The 20184-nt window shown below is 34.1% G+C and overlaps 1 long non-coding RNA gene and 1 other non-coding gene across 2 annotated transcripts; both read right to left on the bottom strand.

Moving 5' to 3' along the window:
• Nucleotides 1-2366: 2366 nt before the first annotated feature.
• LOC121219009 (small nucleolar RNA R71) lies at nucleotides 2367-2473 on the bottom strand. Its single transcript, XR_005915490.1, has one exon. It is a non-coding gene; the product is annotated as a small nucleolar RNA R71 (small nucleolar RNA).
• A 9184-nt stretch (nucleotides 2474-11657) lies between these two features.
• On the bottom strand, nucleotides 11658-14865 carry LOC121218345 (uncharacterized). The gene is made up of 3 exons (XR_005914594.1): nucleotides 14741-14865; nucleotides 14121-14211; nucleotides 11658-13195 (listed from the first exon to the last, which is right to left on the bottom strand). It is a non-coding gene; the product is annotated as an uncharacterized lncRNA (long non-coding RNA).
• Between the last annotated feature and the right edge of the window lie 5319 nt (nucleotides 14866-20184).

The raw sequence follows: 20184 nt of genomic DNA, 5'->3' as shown, positions 1-20184 counted from the left end.
CTAGACGATGATGTGTTGGTTGAAACTTTGAATACTAAATTGATGCTTAATTTGGAAATAGAAAGGAGGAATTGAATAGAGTGTTCGAGCTAATTGACCTAGGGAGATAGGATTTTTGGCTTAAAATATATAACAGTTCGTTGACTTTAGACAAGGAAGAGATGACTTGAGTAGCAGTTGATTATTTCTAGAATTTGTTTTCAAGTGTAGAGAGCTGTGGCAAGGAATATGTCTATTTCGGGGTAGCCTGGTGTGTTTCTGAGGAGATGAATAATGCATTGATGTCTAATTTTCGGGGGGAAGGAGTTACCAAAGCTCTAAAGGATATGGTTCCTACTAAAGCTTCGGGAAAGGACGGCTGATAACTCTTGATAAGAGTTATATTTCATGCCTTTAGACCTAGCTAATTGTCTGTACTTAAGTAAATTTAGTTGCATTTTAGGGCATTCCATTCATAATTTTCATTGCATAAGAAGCTTGGACAGTTCTTCAATATTATTATTTGTTACTTTTAATTGCTTGTGGTAGGGCTGTGTTTGGTGGTTTGACAAGAGCAGGTTGAGGAACGAGAAATAAAGGAGTGAAAGTTTTTTGGGGGAAAAGGTTGGACATTTTGTCAGTACGAATGCTGTGGCAATTCTAGGAAGACCGAGTCGACACTCAACGCATACTAGTTTTAGCCCAACTGTATTGTACTAGAAAAATCTGTCTAAAAAAAGAAGAGAAGATAATCCTGGGATATTAGTTTTTTATCCTAGAAAAAAATTAAAAAAGAGAAAAAGATAATCTTGGGTTGTTAGATTTACCCTAGTAAAAAATATTATAAAATGTCAAAGGAGGAAACTCTAAAGGGCGAACAAGAAAAAATGGGAACAAGTGTAGAGATCCATAGGCGAAACTAGAAGGTAGCAATTGTGTAGAGACGGAAAGAGGAAGACGAACGTAGTCCTTTTTAGCCACCACATGACACTGTGCCACTAGAGTGTGAACTAGACATATGAATGTCTTCCTATTGTTCTTCTGCTATTTCTTAACTATTTCTTCGTGAATTGATTTGATGAAAATGATGTTGAGTGATATTTTGGTTTCTAAATTGTATGCGTGCGATCCCTAGACATAAACGACTGTGCAACATGTCTATAAACTAATTTAATTCTGAAAAGGTTGGATTAGTTGGACCAAAATTAAATGATATGAGCAAGTACTCAATAGATAGTTGTAGTAGACTTTAGACATAGAGTAGCATTCATATATAAGGAGCAGTGCAGGGTACCGTATTAAAGTCCTATAGATACGGGTAAGGTAATTGAAGGTTTTTACTCTCAAAAGAAGCATACCACTTTAGAACTCTTCTGAGCAGTAGATTGATTAAGATTTTGCCAAGGCATTTTTGATAGTAAAGATAGATTCTTAGTAATTCCAACCTTCCATATCAACATCGTATATCCTTTATCCCTTGTTGTAGAATCTTTGCCATAGTATTATTAGTTATTTATTTGTTCATTTATTTGTTATTCACATAGTTATTCTCATAATTGCCATTGCATTTTTACTCTTGTATTGCTATAGCATTAATCACATTTTATTATAATGAATTGACCACTTTTGTGCCTCAATCTGATCCTCATGGGAGTGATACTCACTCATCAATTTATTACTTTATTCGATGTGTATACTTGCACAAATCACATATCATTTCACACGCGACAAGTTTTTTACGCCGTTGCCGGTGATAAGTAATTTAGTGAAATTTGGTTTTGTTATTTTTCTTAGTTTCATTAGTTTTATTTAAGTTAATTGTATTTAATTTTTATAGGTTTTCCATTAGTATAAGAGAAGAGGCATTCCTACTAATGACGAATATCCTTTTGACCTAGAGATCGAGAGAACTTAGCAAGGAAGGCGAAAAGAACTGAGAAAAATGGCTAGAAACGAAAATGATCTTGGTCTCAATGATAATCCGAATGGCTAGGATGCTAATCCTCCTATTTGTAGTATGATAGATGACATAGACAAACCCATTCGATAGCAGTTTGTTCTAATTTTGGATGACCTAAATCTAGGGATAGTCAGACCACAAATTCAAGCTGAAACTGGTAATGTTTCAGATGTTACAAATAGTAGGACAATTTAGTGGATTACCTATTGAAGATCCAAGACCGCACTTAGGACTTTTCCTAGAAGTTTGTGACTCGTTCAGGCAACAGGGTGTTCCCGAAGACACCTTGTGACTTAAATTGTTTCCATAGTCTTTAAGAGATCGTGAGGGAGCATGGCTGAATGCTTTCTCGTCAGGAATAGTGGCATCATAGAATGATCTTTGCCAGAGATTTTTGCTACGGTATAATCCACCAAATATGGATGCCAAGCTTAGAAATGACATCACTTCTTTTTGGCAATTAGAGGATGAAACATTATATGAAGCTTGGGAACGATTTAAAGATTTAATTCAAAAATGTCTGATGCATGGATTTCAGCACTTGGCTCATATGGAATATTCTATAATGGGTTGAATGTACATATGAGAATGGTAGTTGATGCATCTACCAATGGTACATTGTTCGATAAATCTTACAATGAAGCATATGAGATTTTGGAAAAGATTGCCAACAATGACTATCAGTACCCTTCCATAAGAGTTGAGATGTACAAGAGAGCTTTTGGTACCATGGAGCTCGACGCAATTACTTCATTGACAGCTCAGGTATCTTCTTTAGCTAATAAGATCAAAACAATGGAGAAGCCCACTGCAACTGAGGAGATGAACTCAACCGAACAGTAATGCCCATCAAACCCAGCATCAGTATACTACATGGTTAATTTTAACCGAAATAATAATCCCTATTCCAACATTTACAATCTTGGGAGGAAACAACATTCGAATTTTAGTTAGAATAATCAAGGTATGGGGAGTTTACACAATGGTTCAAGACAAAATATCCACAACACACCGCCGGGTTGGAATCTTTTTTGAAGGAGTATATGGCCAAAAATGAAGTTGTGATTCAGAATCAGACTGCATCTCTCCAAACTCTTGAAAATCAAGTAGGGCAAATAGTGAATGCTCTAAATTCAAGGCCATAAGGAGCATTGCCAAGTGATACTGAAAATTAGAGAACCCAGGGGAAGGAGCATTGCAAGGCCATCACTCTTAGAAGTGAAACTCATTTGGATGAAGTTGTTCAAGATGCCACGATAGAGGAAGAAAAATCTAGCTGCAATCAGGAAAAATCTCAGAACCTACTAAATAACAGAAATCACCTAAAATGTGTACACAAAAAATGGTATGGCAAAATCAGATCGTGTTGCCAACAAAAATGCCACAGCAAAACAATATTAGCAACCTAAAGGACGACCACCTCTACATTTTCCTCAGTGATTCCAAAATTCTAAATAGGATGTTCAGTTCAAAATATTTTTACAAGTGTTGAAGCAACTCCATATCAATATACTGCTAGTAGAAGATTTGGAGAAAATGCCAAACTATGTGAAATTTATGAAGGATATACCGTCAAAGAAGCGTAGATTTGGAGAATTTGAAACTGTTGTTCTCACTGAAGGGTGCACAATAATGTTGATGAATAAATTACCTCTAAAGTTGAGGGACCCATAGAGTTTCACTATTCCATGTTTAATTGGAAATCATGATGTTGGTAAGGTGCTATGTGATTTAGGAGCAAGTATAAATCTAATGCCTTTGTCTAGTTTCAAGAAGCTAGGAATTAGGAAGGCAAGACCCACAACAGTCATGCTGCAGCTAGCTAATCGATTTTACGCACATTCAGAAGGTAAAATTGAAGACGTGCTGGTAAGGGTAGATAAGTTTATTTTTCCTGCGAATTTCCTTATTTTAGAATTTGAACCTGACCGAGATGTGCCAATTATTCTTGGAAGACCTTTCCTTTCTACAGACACAACTTTAATTGATATGCAGAAAGGTGAACTGACTATGAGGATGAATGATCACCAGATCACGTTCAATGTATTTAATGCCCTGAAATGTGTTGATGAGAATGAAGAATGCCGTGGAATTAGCTTGATAGAAACAACAGTGGAGGAAGAGTTCACGAGATTTTGCCACAACAATTCTAATAGTGATGAAGATTCTTTTGAGCGGAGACCTTTGTGCACTTTTCTGGAGCAAAATAAACCTTTCAAATTTGATGAAAAATGCTTGGTAGCTCATGTATATCCGCATGTAGTTGTTGATGTTAAGGACATGGAAACGGGGGTCACATTTAAAGTTAATAGACAACGCTTGAAGCACTACTGGGGTGTTCATTTAGAGCGAGAAAAACAATCCATTTATCTTGGAGATGTTTAAATTCAACATCTTGAAAATTCTTTTTATTTTTATTTTATTTTGTTGATTTAAATTTCTTTTAGTTATTTCATTTCCTTTATTTAATAAACTGCAGAAGGGGAAGGGAATGCACCCAAAGCATCAGAGGAAGAACTAAAAAAAATCAGTCTTTCAGCATTGAGACTGACCGTGATGACAAAGAGGAAGCAAATCCCTCAATTGCACCACTAGTGGACAACATTGCGGTTGTTCCACCTCCTTCTGCTGAACTGATAATTGAACAGGATCATGTGATCGATCGGATTATTGATGAACTCACCAGATTTGATAATGAAAAGGAGGATGTACCACTCAATTTATTGAAAAGGCCGATGAATTATAAGATGAGTGCACGAAAGACCACTTATCACAATCAATGTACCATTATTTAATTCCAAGCTCGAGAAGTTTTTCTTCCTTTATTACATCTCATTATGTGCATATATATGTTCTTGCATTCATGATTCATAATTGTACATGCATTGAGGACAATGCATGCCTTAGGTTTAGGGGTGTATTATGCATCTAGACTGCATTAGATATTTAGTTGAGCATGTTGTTTTAGTATTTTTTTTGTTTATTTATCGTTCATTTTGTCATGGCACACATGACTGCCATGAATTGTTTAGACTGTGATGAGTGTGATTTGTTTGTGATGTTCGATGAGGAGCTTAACTCTTTAATAAACTTAGAAAGTTGTGACAATGGATTAGGTGATTTTAGCTTAGGATAGTTTTCTTACAAACTGATCCTTAAAATTAGGATGTCCTAATCCCAATTACAATTGATCCATAGTAAGTTTCTTTTGATAAACTTAGAGACTCTTGAAGCTATATTCAGTAACAAGGCAATACCAAATAATGAATAAAGTGACAATGTCTAAGAAAATTCTTTTAAAAAAGTGCCATCAAATACTCCAATGCTTAGAATTGCTGAGTAAGTCAGCACCACTTTGTTTGCTCTATCGTGCTATTGACTAGAAAGGTGAGTTTGAGTAAGAGTGTGTAATAAAGAAAATTAAGGGCACTCCACTGTAGTAACGGGCTTAGCTAATGAGGTAGTTGTTTGCTCTATTCATCTTTTTATTCAAAAGCTTTAGCTTCATGAGTGATTATTCAAATCGTGGCATGATTGAGTATTCGACAATTTAGTGTATGCTCCATTGTAATTGCGAGTCAAAGAATCATGTGACGAGCTGAATCCCTAGTAAAAATAAATAAATAAATAGGCATAATAAATGGATATGTACATATTTGAGTATGTATAAGGTTAGATGAAAAAAAAGGCAAAACTGAGTTAGTTAAAAGATGAACTAAGTAAATAAGAATTTACTTGCTATAGTGAAAGTTGCATGAGTGTTTAAGATTTTCTTTATTTTAAGGCAATATTTTCTACATTGCCTTTGCTAAACACGCTTATGAAATTTGATCAACTTTTTAGACATAGAAGATTGCTAAGAACTAAAGTACAAAATGCTCTCTTAATGGTCTAACAATACAAAGGTGATTATGTTGCTATAACAATTCATACGTTCATGCATTCATGCATATCTTGCTTGAGGACAAGCAATAACTTAGGTTTGGGGGTTGTCATAACTCTTAAAAAGAGTTATATTTCATGCCTTTAGACATAGCTAATTGCATGTACTTAAATAAATTTAGTTGCATTTTAGGATATTCCATTCATAATTTTCATTGCATAAGAAGTTTGGATGGTGTTTAAATATTATTATTTGTTACTTTTAATTGCTTGTGGTATGGGTGTGTTTGGTGGTTTGGCAGGGGTAGGATGGGGAGCGAGAAATAAAGGAATGAAGGTTTTTCAGGGAAAAAGGTTGGACATTTCTTTAGCACAAATGTCGTGGCAATTCCTGGAAGACCAAGTCGACGCTCAACGCATACCAGTTTCAGCTTAACTGTACTTGTACCAGAAAAATCTTCCTAAAAAAAGGAGAAAATAATCATGGGATGATAGTTTTTATCCTAGAAAAAAAATTAAAAAGAGGAGAAGATAACCTTGGGTTGTTGAGAAAAAAAATTTAAAAAGAGGAAAAAATATCTTCAGTTGTTAGATTTACCCTAGGAAAAGAAACTTATAAAAAGCCAAAGGAGGAAAACTTAAAGGGCGAACAAGAAAAAACGATGAACAAGTGTGGAGATCCATAGGCAAAACTAAAGGGTAGCAATTGAGTAAAGATGGAAAGAGGAAGGCGAACGCAGTCCCTTTCAACCACCATAGGACACTGTGTCGCTAAAGTGTGAACTGGACACGCGAAAGCTGTTTTCCCATCATTCTTCTGTTATTTCTTCACTATTTCACCATGAATTGATTTGATGGAAACGATGTTGAGTGATATTTTGGTTTTGAATTTTATTCACCAACTGATGAGCTAAATCTCATACGGTTGAGATTACATGATAAAACCTTTACTTTCTTTAATGGTTGAAGAATAAATCTGATTTAATTTACTATTTCATTGAATTGTTTTTATTTCTAAATTTTATGCGTGCAATACCTAGACATGGATGGCTGTAAACTAATTCTACTCTGAAAAGGTTGGATTAGTTGGACCAAATTGAATGATATGAGCAAGTACTCGATAGATACTTGTAGTAGACTTTAGACATAGAGCAGTATTCATACAGAAGGAATAGTGCAAGGTACCGTATTAAAGGTGTTGTGCGGAAGCGTGTACCACTGCCTCGGAGATTGTTTCAATCCATAAAGCAACTTTGTCTGTTTGCAAACCCAATTTTCTTTATCAGCAACCTTGAATCCATCTAGCTGAGTCATATAGATTTCCCCTTCCAAATCACCGTGTAAAAATGTGGTCTTCACATCGAGCTAAACTAGTTCAAGATCATATTGCGCAACCGACGCTAGCAAAATCCGAATAGACGAATGCTTCACAACTGGAGAAAAACACTTCATTGTAGTCTATTCCTTCTTTTTGAGCATAACCCTTTGCTACCAATCTAGCCTTGTATCGAACTTCATTTTTACCAGGAAATCCTTCCTTCTTTGCATATACCCATTTGCATCCAATTGCCTTTTTTCCTTTAGGTAGTGTCACCAACTCCCAAGTCCTATTTTTATGAAGAGACTGCATTTCTTCATTCATAGCTTGCTTCCACTTTACACCATCAGGGTTACTTCTTGCTTCTGTGTAAGTAGAAGGAACATCATCATCTACAATTGGAAGTGTATAGGCCACCATATCATCAAAGCGAGCAGGCATACGAATCTCTCTTCTTGGCCTCCTATATGCAATTGAATCATGTTGCTGTAGAAGTTCTTGGACTGAAACTTCTTCATCATTTGTTCCTTCAATATTAGCTGGATCATCATTAACGTTTTCAAGCTCCACCTGCTGCAAAGTGCCACTGGTTTTGTTATCCTTTTGTGAATCCTTGTTCTTCATCATGGTTGATTCATCAAAAGTCACATCTCTACTGAAAACAATCTTCCTTGTATCAGGACACCAGAGACGATATCCTTTTGCTCCACCAATTATACCCATGAATAATGCTTTCTTTGCTCTTGGGTCTAACTCAGATTCTTTTACATGATAATATGCAGTGGAACCAAAAACATGTAAAGAATCATAATCAGTAGCAGGTTTACCAGCCCATCTCTCCATAAGAGTTTTTCCATTTATTGCAGCAAATGGAAACCGGTTAATTAGATGGCACGCATATGTAACTGCCTCAGCCCAAAATTCCTTGCCCAATCCATCATTGGACAACATACATCGAACTTTCTCCAGTATAGTCTAATTCATACGTTCTGCCACCCCATTCTGTTGTGGTGTATCTCGAACAGTAAAGTGTCGCACAATGCCCTCATCTTGACATACTTGTAGAAATGGATCAGTCTTGTACTCAGTACCATTGTCTGATCGAAGTCGTTTGACCTTTCGATCAGTCTGGGTCTCCACCATCTTCTTCCATTTCAGAAATGCATCCACAAATTCTTTTTTTCTTTTCATTAGATACACCCATACTTTTCTTGAATAATCATCAACAAAAGTAACAAAATAGTGCATACCTCCCAAAAAAGCCACTTTAGTATGTCCCCACACATCACTGTGAACGTAGTCCAGAATTCCTTTTGTATTGTGAATTGCTTAACCAAATTTTATCCTCGTCTGCTTGCCCAGAACACAATGTTCACAAAATTCCAATTTGTAAGAATTTGCACCTTTCAACAAGCCTTGCTTCACTAAACTCTGCAATGCTTTTTCACCAGCATGTCCCAATCGCATATGCCATAACCTGGTAGCCTCTGAATCTGCATCTTTCGCAGAAGCTGTTGATGTTGATCCAATAACTGTACTTCCATTTAAATAGTACAGGTTATTCATTCTTGTGCCTTTCATCACCGTCAATACCGCAACTACTACCTTTAGTAATCCATCTCTCAAAGTGATTGTGAGCCCTTTAGATTCTAGAACCCCTAATGAGATGATATTTTTCTTCAAGTTAGGTATGTAGCGAACATCTGTCAAGACTTGAATTGAGCCGTCGTGATTCTTCAATTGGATTGTACCTACTCCCATTATCTTACAAACGCTGTCATTGCCCATAAAAACAACTCCACCTTCTATTTATTTAAGACTAGAAAACCAGTCCTTATTAGGACACATATGGTAAGTACATCCCGAATCCAAAATCCACTCATCTGTATGACATGCCATTGCCATGCCAACCAAGATAAAGTTTGACTCTTCATCATTCTCCGCTACAAATGCATCAGAAATAGCCTTGCCCTTTTGTAACTTAGGACAATTCTTTTTCCAATGCCCTTTCTCACGACAAAAAGCACATTCATCTTTGGCAGGTCTCCCTTTGGACTTACTCCTTCTACTAGATTTGTTGCTGTGCGAACGACCTCTTACTGTTAAGACTTCTGTAGTTGTATCTCTGTGATCTTTTTTATCTTTCTTTCGGGTCTCAGATCTATACAACGCACTACAGACTGCATCAAATGTGATCGTATCCTTCCCATGAAGCAATGTGGTGGTAAGATGATCATATTCATCAGGAAGAGAATTCAACAACAGTAATGCCTTGTCTTCATCTTCAAATTTCTCATCCAAATTGAGCAAGTCTGCTAAAATTTTATTGAATGAGTTCACATGGTCATTCATCGACATACCGGGTGCATACGTGAATTGATAAAGTTTCTTTTTTATATAAGGCCTATTTTCAAGACTTTTTGTTAGAAACTTTTCTTCCAATGTATCCCACAACTTCTTCGCTGATGTCTCCCTCATGACAGAGTACTTCTGCTTTTTGGCCAAACATAGGCAAATTGTTCCACATGCCTGTCTATTGATCTTAACCCACTCCTTGTCGTCCATCTTGTCAGGTTTTTCTTCAAGGGCTATATCCAACTCTGCTGACATAAGACATCCAGGATCTCACATTGCCACATACCAAAATTATTGGTACCATCAAATTTCTCTACTTCAAATTTTGCATTAGTCACAGTAGTCTTTGCTGATGGCGATATCTTTTCCATTTTTCTCTTCAATCCCAACTACTGTACGTGAACAGTGCCGTGAATGATCGTATTCCCCAAGTACGTATCTAACTCTGATACCAATTGTTGTGCGGAAGTGTGTAAAAGAGTAAAATTATTGTACTAAAAAATCACTCTAAGTTCAATTCCTAGGAAAGAGAGGTGGATTACAAGGATCGCTTAAGTACCAAGTCTTTCCTAGCTAGAATATTCCTCAATCGTAATTTAATAGCACAATAAATCACTACAATCACACTCACAATTCATGCAGAATAATACAATAATGAACACAAGAATTTAACGAGGTTCAACAAATTTTGCCTACGTTCTCGGGCACTACCAAATATATTTCACTCTAAAATACAAGTGAGAATTTACAAAGAGAGAGAGAGGGAGAGAGAACAATGCCTTAAGTACAGAATGACAAATATGAGATACAGAATGAGATATGGTTATGCCTATTTATAGGTGAGGTTCAGGGATCAACTTGCAAAGTCACTTTGCAATTAGGGACCAAATATTGCAAATATCTCAGATTTCTTATGCCAATATCTCGATACTTATATCTTTGATTTTCCAATATTTGATACCCATATCTTTGAATTTCCATTATTTGATAAACATATATTTGACTTTCCATAAATACGGATGATTGCCAATAAAAGGCCTATAGACATAGGCAAGGTAACATGAGGCTTTTACTCTCGAAAGATGTAGACCACTTTAGAACTCTTCTGAGCAGTAGATTGATTACAATTTTGTTGAGGCATTTCTGATAGTAACGGTAGATTCTTAGTAATTCCAACCTTTCATATCAACATTGTATATCCCTTATCCCTTTCCATTGAATCTTTGCCATAGCATTCTTAGTTGTTTATTTGTTAATTTATTTGTTATTTGCGTAGTTATTCTCATAATTTCCATTGCATTTTTACTCTTGCATTTCCATAACATTAATCTCATTTTATTGTAATAACTTGAACACTTTTATGCCTCAATTCAATCCTTGTGGGAACGATACTCACTCATCACTTTATTACTTGATTTGACGTGTATACTTGCACAAATTGCATATCATTTCACACACGAAAATGGTCTGCAAACCTTAGATTTCTAAATATTTTGGCACATAATTGGGAATGATGTGATTAAATACTACCTTATGGTGTTGAATAGGGAGGTCTCCGTGCAGAACATCAATGGCACATACATTATGCTAATCCTAAAGGTACGTAATCCTCCTGAGATGTCACTGTTCAGGCCTATTAGTTTGTGTATGGTGATATATAAAATTATCTAAAATGTGATTGTCAATAGGGTTCAGATAGTTTTTTTTAGCAAAGTATAGATAAGGCAAAAGGGGCGTTTGTCCCTGGGAGATTAATATTAGATAATGTTTTGTGGCTTATGAAATCTTGCATGCTTTCAAGAAAAGGAAAATGGGAAGGAATGGTTCTTTTCCTCTCAAGTTCAATATAAGAAAAACTTATGACCGAGTTGTATGGAATTTTCTCAAAGGAATGATGTTATAGATGGGTTTTCACTATGGATGGATTCTTTACTTATGCATTGTGTGTGCTTGGTGTTGTACTTGGTTGTTTTAAATGGTAATATCTATGAAGTTTTCAATCCAAAGAGAGGGCTTTGACAATAGAACCTACTGTGCCCATATTTATTTCTTATTGCATCGAAGGATTTTCACCATTTCTACATTTGGCTACATGAAAAGGTTTCTTACTGTAACACCTCTTACCTGACCCGATTGTTGAGGTCAAGGTACCGGGATGTCACATTCATTGTCGGAGCAACTTCAAATATTACCCTACCAAATAAACATTCATAATGCATCAAGAATATGATTATCTAGCTTAACTGAGCTTAAAATGAGCTATAGAAAACTTTCAGACACAACAAAACTCAATTTGGGACAAAATTATGAAAACTCAAGCACTTAGGAGCTTGTCACGACGTCGATCTCTCGTCACGACATCAAGGAGATCCCTCATCACAATGTGACTCACTGAATTGAGCTCGTTTTGACTACAACATCTTGTCATCGCATCATCGATTGCTCATCGCGACGTCAAAAACCAATTTTCATGATGTCAATTCTACAACCTTTAAACTTGTACACTTTCACTTTCGAATTGCCATTAAACACTTTTGAATGCCTTAACTTTTATAAATAACAAATAATGCACTAAATAACAAAATAACAATTAAGCCATGGCATCTATGTTTTTCATAACTTGTGGCATTGGAAGGGGGGTTGACTACTATTTTTAGCTAATACAAGCTAACATCTCCCACTATAAATACCTCTCCTCACCTCCTCATTTCTCATCAAATCATTCATCCTACACCTTTCATTATTCAATCATCTCTTCTTTCACTTCTCTCTTTCATTCATCTTTGTTTTCCCTTCTTTTTTCCTTCCCTTTTCGATTTCAACTCTTGAAAAATAGGTAGAATGCCCCTTGGAGTAGCATTAATCAAGTATTTGTGAAGACCTTGGATTGACAAAACAAGCAAAGAAAAGGAGAACTACACTAGTCTTGTGACACCTTCAAACTCGATCGGGACGGATCGACCCGAATCCGAAGCGACACAATAGCCACCGAAGTGACTCTCCAGCTCAAAACCAACCAAAACACACCCCAACCTTATAAGACCTCAATTCTAACTAATTAATTATCTAATTTTAATGCAAAAGTGATTTTGTGAACCATTTTTAAACTGTTTCTAATTATTTAACCCAAAGGGTATTTTGGTCATTTTACCATCTAAAGTTAAACAGTCCCATTTTTAGTTCTAAATGATTACCTACCTTCTTTTAGCCAATTTATGCAACCCTAAAAATTTTAGTTTCAATCGAGTTCATTTACTAAGTCTAATTATTAGTTTATTAATAGGAAATAAAACTTAAATTTTATAAACTTTTACTACATTACCCAAAATATTATCTAAGAATATTTCTACCAAAATTTAACACTCACAAGTCTAATTCTAAAATATTATCCAGTTTCCTTATTGTTAAAGACTTCAATTAATCTAATCATGTTTTAGGATTAAATTATAATCATACTTAGCAGCCATCAATTATATCACACAAGGTACATACCTTAGCCACAGGTATTCCACTACTTGGCAAGCTATAATTAAACTATGTTAATATAAAATACATGCTTCAAACACCATGTTATCAATCACCATATGGACTCTCAACAATGCCCCCTATTGTTTTAAAAGAAGAATCGCTAAGCTACTACCGAGCCTTAATCTTGGATCGGCCTTGCGCTCGCTCCTCAACTCCTCAAGCCAAAAAAGTCTCTACACAAAGGTGTGAGGGTGTGAGCTTAAAAAGCTCAATGAATGATCGTAAAAACAATAAGTAAATCGCACCCAATTTGTACATAAATCCAGGCAAATTAAGCATTAAAATTTTAGTAACAATATCACATATCATAATCATAATAGCATATGCTATTCCATGAATAAAATTCTAATTTAATATGGCATATGAAAACATAATTTAACTTATAAACATACACTTATATTGGCATAATACATCCATGGAAATATTTAAACATGTGATCATACATTGGATAAACGGATCTCTAAACTCCTACATATCAAAAACAATCTTGGGTTGAGCGGGCCGAAGCCACACGCTCCCTTATATCGCCTCATAGTCCTGTTGAGTGGAGACACAAGCTCAACACTCCCTTATTTACTCCAAAAATTAGAACTACTTGAGCCATATGCTCACAAATAACACTTATAATGGTGAGTACTCAAAAATCCTATGGCATACCAACTATATCCAATGGATCCACCATACAATGTTACCAATATAATCATACATACGAGGCATAAAATGTGATGTTTAAGCACTTGATTTAAGATGTAAAAATGCCATTAAAAGCATGTAGCTTATCAATTTCAACATCAATATAATTAAGCACAATAAATGCCTTTGTCCATGAATCTTAAACCAATCATAACACCAACATCAAGTGCTCAAAAATTCAGTAACTCATGCTCCAATTAACAATCTATTCAATCCAAATTAATCATGCCAAAATCTTAACACACAATTTTCCAAAAGCCAATTGCAATAATGCTCTTATAAAATAAAATTAATTTTTGTAAATCCAACCAAATAAGATGCGATTAAGTCATTAAAAACACTATTTAAAACTTCAATTTAACACATAACTAGACGAATTTACCAATATCCTTTAAAATCACTCACCTCTACACTTTATTTTTAAAACAAAAGTGTGTTCAAGTTAGTAAGTTTGAGCCTCAAATCCGGTTAGCATCATCCTCATCTCGGTGTGAAGCTTTAACAGTGACAAAATAAGCATTACAAACTAACATTAACATCAAGAAAGTCAAAATTTCATAAAGTATAGGGATCTAAATCGTTTCTCTAATCTACCTTATCGGAATTGCACAATTAATTCGAAACATAAAATTAATCAACTAAACGACCTTCTCAGCACCACAAACCACTTCTAAACTTTATTAATCTTCTATTAACATAAAACCTAAGTGATAATTTCATCCATTAAATTGTTTTAAAATTTTTCAAAAAATCAACTCATCTTCTTGATTAAAAACGAATTTATCAAAATTGATCAGCCAAAGGAGTTTGATCTCTTGTTTTATGATTAAAAACCTCTTAACAAACATATTTTAAGCTTAGACATCCATTAAAACTTGGATTCCAACTCAAAATCATGGATTCACCATTATTGAGTTCCATGTTCAAGAAAGAAGAAATCAAAATTTGAAAATCCATTTTAATCAATTTAAATAGCAAATAATGATTGAAAACAACTTAAAAATGAATTTAGAGTTGAGAATTACCTTCAATTGATCTCAAATCATCAATTTAGAAGTGGATCAAGATCCTTGAAGAAATTTCGGATGACTTTTGCTCAACTTTGAAAAACTTTCATGGAGATTTTTGAGAGAATTTTGAGAGAGTAAAAGTTTTGGTCTATGAAAATGAGCAAAAAAAGAGAGAGAAAAAGCTTTTAATTTGGGTGAAAATGGTGTGCAAAGTGAGGTAGTTGCAGTGTTTTTAAAATTGAAAACTCCCACCTGATTTTCAAAAATTAGGGAAATTACCATCAGGTCACTCCCACATTTCCTTTGTTTTACAAAATACTCCTTCCCCTCCAGAATTCCGAAAATAAGGATAATTTGCTATAAAACCACTCTTACATTTCCCTGGGTTTGCAAAATGGTCCTATTTAGTTAATATTTTAAATTCTCTCAATTAAACCTCAATTTTAATTTATTTTTCAATTCTAATTAGACCCAAAATATTTATTTTACCCAAAAATTATTTAAAACCATAAAATTAGTTTTTCTAAAAATATTTTTATTTTTAGAATATTATTTACCAAATTTTAAATAAAATTAAGGTAACTAAATTAAAAAAATCACTAATAAACCCGATTAACTCCTAATTTTCACTCGAAACCTGGTAAACTTACCTAAAACTACTAGACTTGTTTTCAAGGCCTTACTGGTCTGGCTTCAGATGATCACCGGGATTTATTTTCTAGTTCTCTTTGCTTAATATTTTTTTTCAGTTTATGTTGTGATCATGAATATGAATACTTGTTGTGTTGATGTTCTTAAATTAATTAAAATGACCTAAATTTCATTCATGTTAGATTAATTGCATTCTGTCCACTTAATTTGCTAAAATCATGTTTGTGTTGTTATAGGCCTTCGTAGTTTGTTCAATGAAATAAAACCATGTCTATGTTATGCTTGCATTTTAATTGTAAGGTAATGAAATAATTAATTATTAATTGGATTGAAATTATAATTAATTGACATAATATTTAGTTGGTGCATGAAAACACAAGAATATATAGGCTATTTCAGTACCTTTCGAGAACTAATTCATGCAATTTCTAAGTATTTTTGCCGAATTTTATAATTTAATTATAAAATAATTAAATAGAACTCAATTTATGAAACATATTGAATTTTAATTATTTTTAGAATAAATTTGCACAATTTTATCTATTTTCGACAGTTTTGCACAAAGGGTGAAAAATCAGCTTGACAATCACCTTGGAAGAATTTATTTATGATGTAACGCCCTAACTTGTTAAAATTTTGTTTTTTTTAAATTTTGTTGTTAATGGGTACTTGTTTCAGTGGTTGGGTGGCATCAGTGTGGGTGGAGGTCCTTGTTTCAAATTGTAGTAGGGGTGTAGGGTGATTTTATTTTGTTTATTTCAAGTCTGGGTGATTTTTTTTTTGTTTATTTCAAGTCTGCTGTTAAGTTGGTGGAGTTGGTGTGGGTTTTAAACTCTTAGAAAGTGGGTAGTTATCAGGTTAACTGAGATTAGTTGTGGATTTTGTGAGATCTTATTTTGTTTTATCCTATTTTATTGATTTTAAAAATAATAATTAATTAGTGGCTATTTTGTTATTATTTTAATTTTCTTTTCTATTCCCTAAAATTTCCTCCCCACAAGTCACGCTTTTTTTGTTGTTTCCTCTTCTCTCAACTTCCACACACATTCTTTTCTTTCTTTTTGGTTCAAACGACAATTCTTGCCATTTCTTTTTGTTTTTTTTTATCATCAGGCAGGTTCTTGTGGCTAATTAGTGGGCAATTGGACTGAATCATAAGTGACGTTTACCTCTTTTCTGTGCGTTTAGTTTTGTTATTAAGTGAGTACGAATTAATCATTATAATTGGTTTTTGTTAGGAGAATTTCAAGAAATGTTTAACTCATTGACAAGTTAAGTTTTGGGAGCATACTCTTTTTAGGAAAATTGGGAAATTTGTCCTTTTAAATCGTTCAATTGCGTTATTAGTTTAGTGTTTCAATCGGTGCTTTTTAGGTACTGGTTATCTCGTGGGAGTGTTCATATTGAATCTTGACCAGGTGTATAACGAGAAACCCAAGAAATAGCCAACGGCGAAAGCTAAAATTGGACATTGTCGATGCCACATGGCCATGTGGTAGGTTGTGTGCTAGGCTGTGTGGGTCACATGGGCTAGGCAAGTTGGGCCGTGTGGGCCCAAAATTTAAAATTTTTCCCTAGGGCCATATATGTCATCCTAATCAATTGTGGGCCTTTCGTGGGGTCGATATGCAATTATATAAGCTATAAAAAATGAATTATGTTAATCTGTTAGTATGAAACTTGACGTAAATACATGTATAATATGTATAAGGTTCATGTACTGTGATGCGATATGTATGATCTGTTATGTATAAAACATGTTCTATATCTTTTATACGAGTATGTATGATACGTAAATTCTAGCATCTATTATTTCCGTTTATATCTGATTATAGCGTGGGACATCTCTTATGTAGAGGAAGCATTTTGTAAAAGGCGATATCTCGTCTGTTATACTGGCAGCACTGCTGCGAATATTCTAAAAAGTGTCGTACAGACACTAAGTGGTGTGTACGGCTAGATGGGTCTTTAAGACCCTATATAGTGTGTAGGGATGGTTGGAGATGGTGTGTAGCGAATGAGGGTAGGATTGTAATTTGTATATGATTCTGATTCTGCATGAGATAAACATTTGTATCTACTCTGCTATGTAGCAAATCTGAAAATAAATCTGTAATTCTATTTTTTGTAAGTTACAAATTGAGTTATAAATTCACTTTCTGTTTGTCTGACACTTTCAAGTAACCCTCAGACTTAGGCGGGTCGATGCAACCGGAGCTCAATTATGTCCCCATTTTCGTAAACTCATTCTATTTTAACTTGGACTTGTTTAAATTTAGGTTTCAGAGTTTTGTAAATTTTGGACTCTTTGGACATTTGGGATTATTTTTTATTTGGACTTTTATTTTGGCTTTTGGCTTGACATTCGATGAAACGACTATTTTTCTACAATCAACTATTTTCAAGAAAACAAATTTGGTTTTCCAAAATATAACGTTTTAAGAATTCCCGCTGCAAAATATTTGATTCATTTAGAAAATGTAAACAAACAACGATTTTAATTAAATAAGTATGGAAAACATGTTTTCTAAATAAAACGATTTTTATTAGATACCATAAGGTTATGTTCCTTTCCAAAATAGTCAGGAACTGGATTTAAACTATATACTTATATGTAGCATCTCCAGATCTGGCAATAACGTCTAGGCCAGGTTTGGGTTGTTACGTATGAGGCACCTTGGGAGAAAAAGATGATGAATTAAAAACCATAGAGAACTTAAATTTATGTTTTTGGATTTCCTCGAATCAATTGGTCAGATTTGATTTTTATCGGGAAAAAACGAGCAGCTCGAAGAAGAGAAAGGGCCTGAATTGAGCAAGTAAAAAGGGAGGATGGACAAGCCCATTAGAGCAGCCCAAATTGTCCCATATAGTTGACCCCATAACTTTATTTTAACTGATTTTTACACTTGCAAATCAGCCCTTGAACTTCTCTAAAATGCCATTCAAACCCGTCCCCCTTTTCATGCCTTCTATTTTTAGCCACAAGCTAAAAATAGCAAATTTGAGTAAACTATTCCTTCCACCTAGCATGGCCGGCCATGGGAAAGGGATTGGCTGCTATTTTTGGCTAATTTTACCAACCATCTCCCACTATAAAAAGCCCCATTCACTTCCTCATTTATCATCCCTCACTTCACACATCATTTACTTTCTTCTCTCTTCCATTCCTTTTCTTGTTTTCTCATTTTCTTTGCTTCCTTCCCTTTTCGATTTCCCCTCTTGAAAAAGAGCTATCATGCCCCTTAGAGTAGTATCGTTTAAGTGTTCATGAAGGTCTTCGATCGACAGAACGGGCAGAGAAGAAGAGGATCACACTAGTTTGCTTCAAAGAAACACCAGGATTTGTTTTCTAGTTCCCTTCTCTTTGTTTTTCTCATTTATTTTGTGATCATGAACATGAATATTTTTGTGTTGTTTTTCTTAAATTAATTAAAATGAATTAGATTTCTTTCGTGTTAGATTAATTGCATTCTTTCCACTTAGATTGTCAAAAATGTGTTTGTGTTGTTATTAAGTCTTGGTAAATTGTTCAATTAACTAAAGTCATGCTTATGTTATACTTGCATTTTAATTGTAAGGTAACAATTGAATTAATTAGTAAATGGATTGAAATTTCAATTAATTGACACAATATTTACTTGGTGTATGTTTAATCTTCTAAGATAGTTGAGGGTTAAAATTAGCGACGATATTAAACAATACATTAGCCTTGCATAACTTGTAAGATTTTTTTGATTAAATTGTTTTAATATAGAGAGGAATTGTTACCTCACTTAACCTTATACTTTCTTATAAAAAAATTGATTAATTGTTTGAATTGACATAGAGATATTATTGAGATATTAATGGGCTTACTAAGTAAGTATGTGCATTAGTTAACAATGTACCAAGTTGCCGTGAATTTATTCGTAATAACATGACCATAGTTCTAATTATTCTAAGTTAAAGAATGGGATTGATCTAACAATTTTATGTCATATTGATTAAACTCATTTTTTAGAAATCTTGCGTTGGAATTTTATTTTCTTAGTTAATCACTTAGTTAAATTAGTTTTATTTTTAGATCACTCTTTCAAATCAACATATTTTTCCTCCACCAAATTGTTTAATTTTACATTTCATAAATATTTGATTATACAGTCCTTGTGGGTACGATAATTCAACATACTTGTCACTTTATTACTTGTTAATGATTGTGTACACTCACACTTCCGTCATTCAAATTTTTTAGCGCTATTGCCGGTGACTATATTTTGTTATTATTTGTGAAGATAATTATTTTTCAATTTGATTTCAATTTATTTTATTTTTATTTAAATTTATTTCTTTTTCTATTTTCAGGTGATTATGTACCCTTCACGACAAAATCAAAACCAAAGAGCTTTTTACAACACTTATAATCCGATCATTGTTGCTAATGACAGAGATCGCCCAATCTATCAATGTGTTGTGCCTTTATTCAAGGACTCAATCCGACAATTGTAAGGCCTGAAATTGAGGCTCCTCATTTCAATTAAAGTCGACTATGTTCCAAATATTGCAAATGATGGGCCAATTTAGTGGAAAGCGTACCGAAGATCCACATCTAATTATCGAAATTGAGACCCAACTAATTACCATTTAGCCACTAAAATTTCCAGATTTTTTAGTAGAGTCTGTCGAGCTTATTATCTCTTTCAATTAACTCTCAATTCTTCCTTAATTATGGACTTTAATGAATATCGGGTGTGACATGATCAAATAAATTACCGATACATGACAATGAATATTAGTTCTTAATCGTCAAATAATTCAACTGCCCATAA

Source organism: Gossypium hirsutum, chromosome D06 (genome assembly GCF_007990345.1).
Source record: "Gossypium hirsutum isolate 1008001.06 chromosome D06, Gossypium_hirsutum_v2.1, whole genome shotgun sequence".
NCBI lineage: Eukaryota > Viridiplantae > Streptophyta > Magnoliopsida > Malvales > Malvaceae > Gossypium > Gossypium hirsutum.
This window is presented reverse-complemented; position numbering and strand designations above follow the sequence as displayed.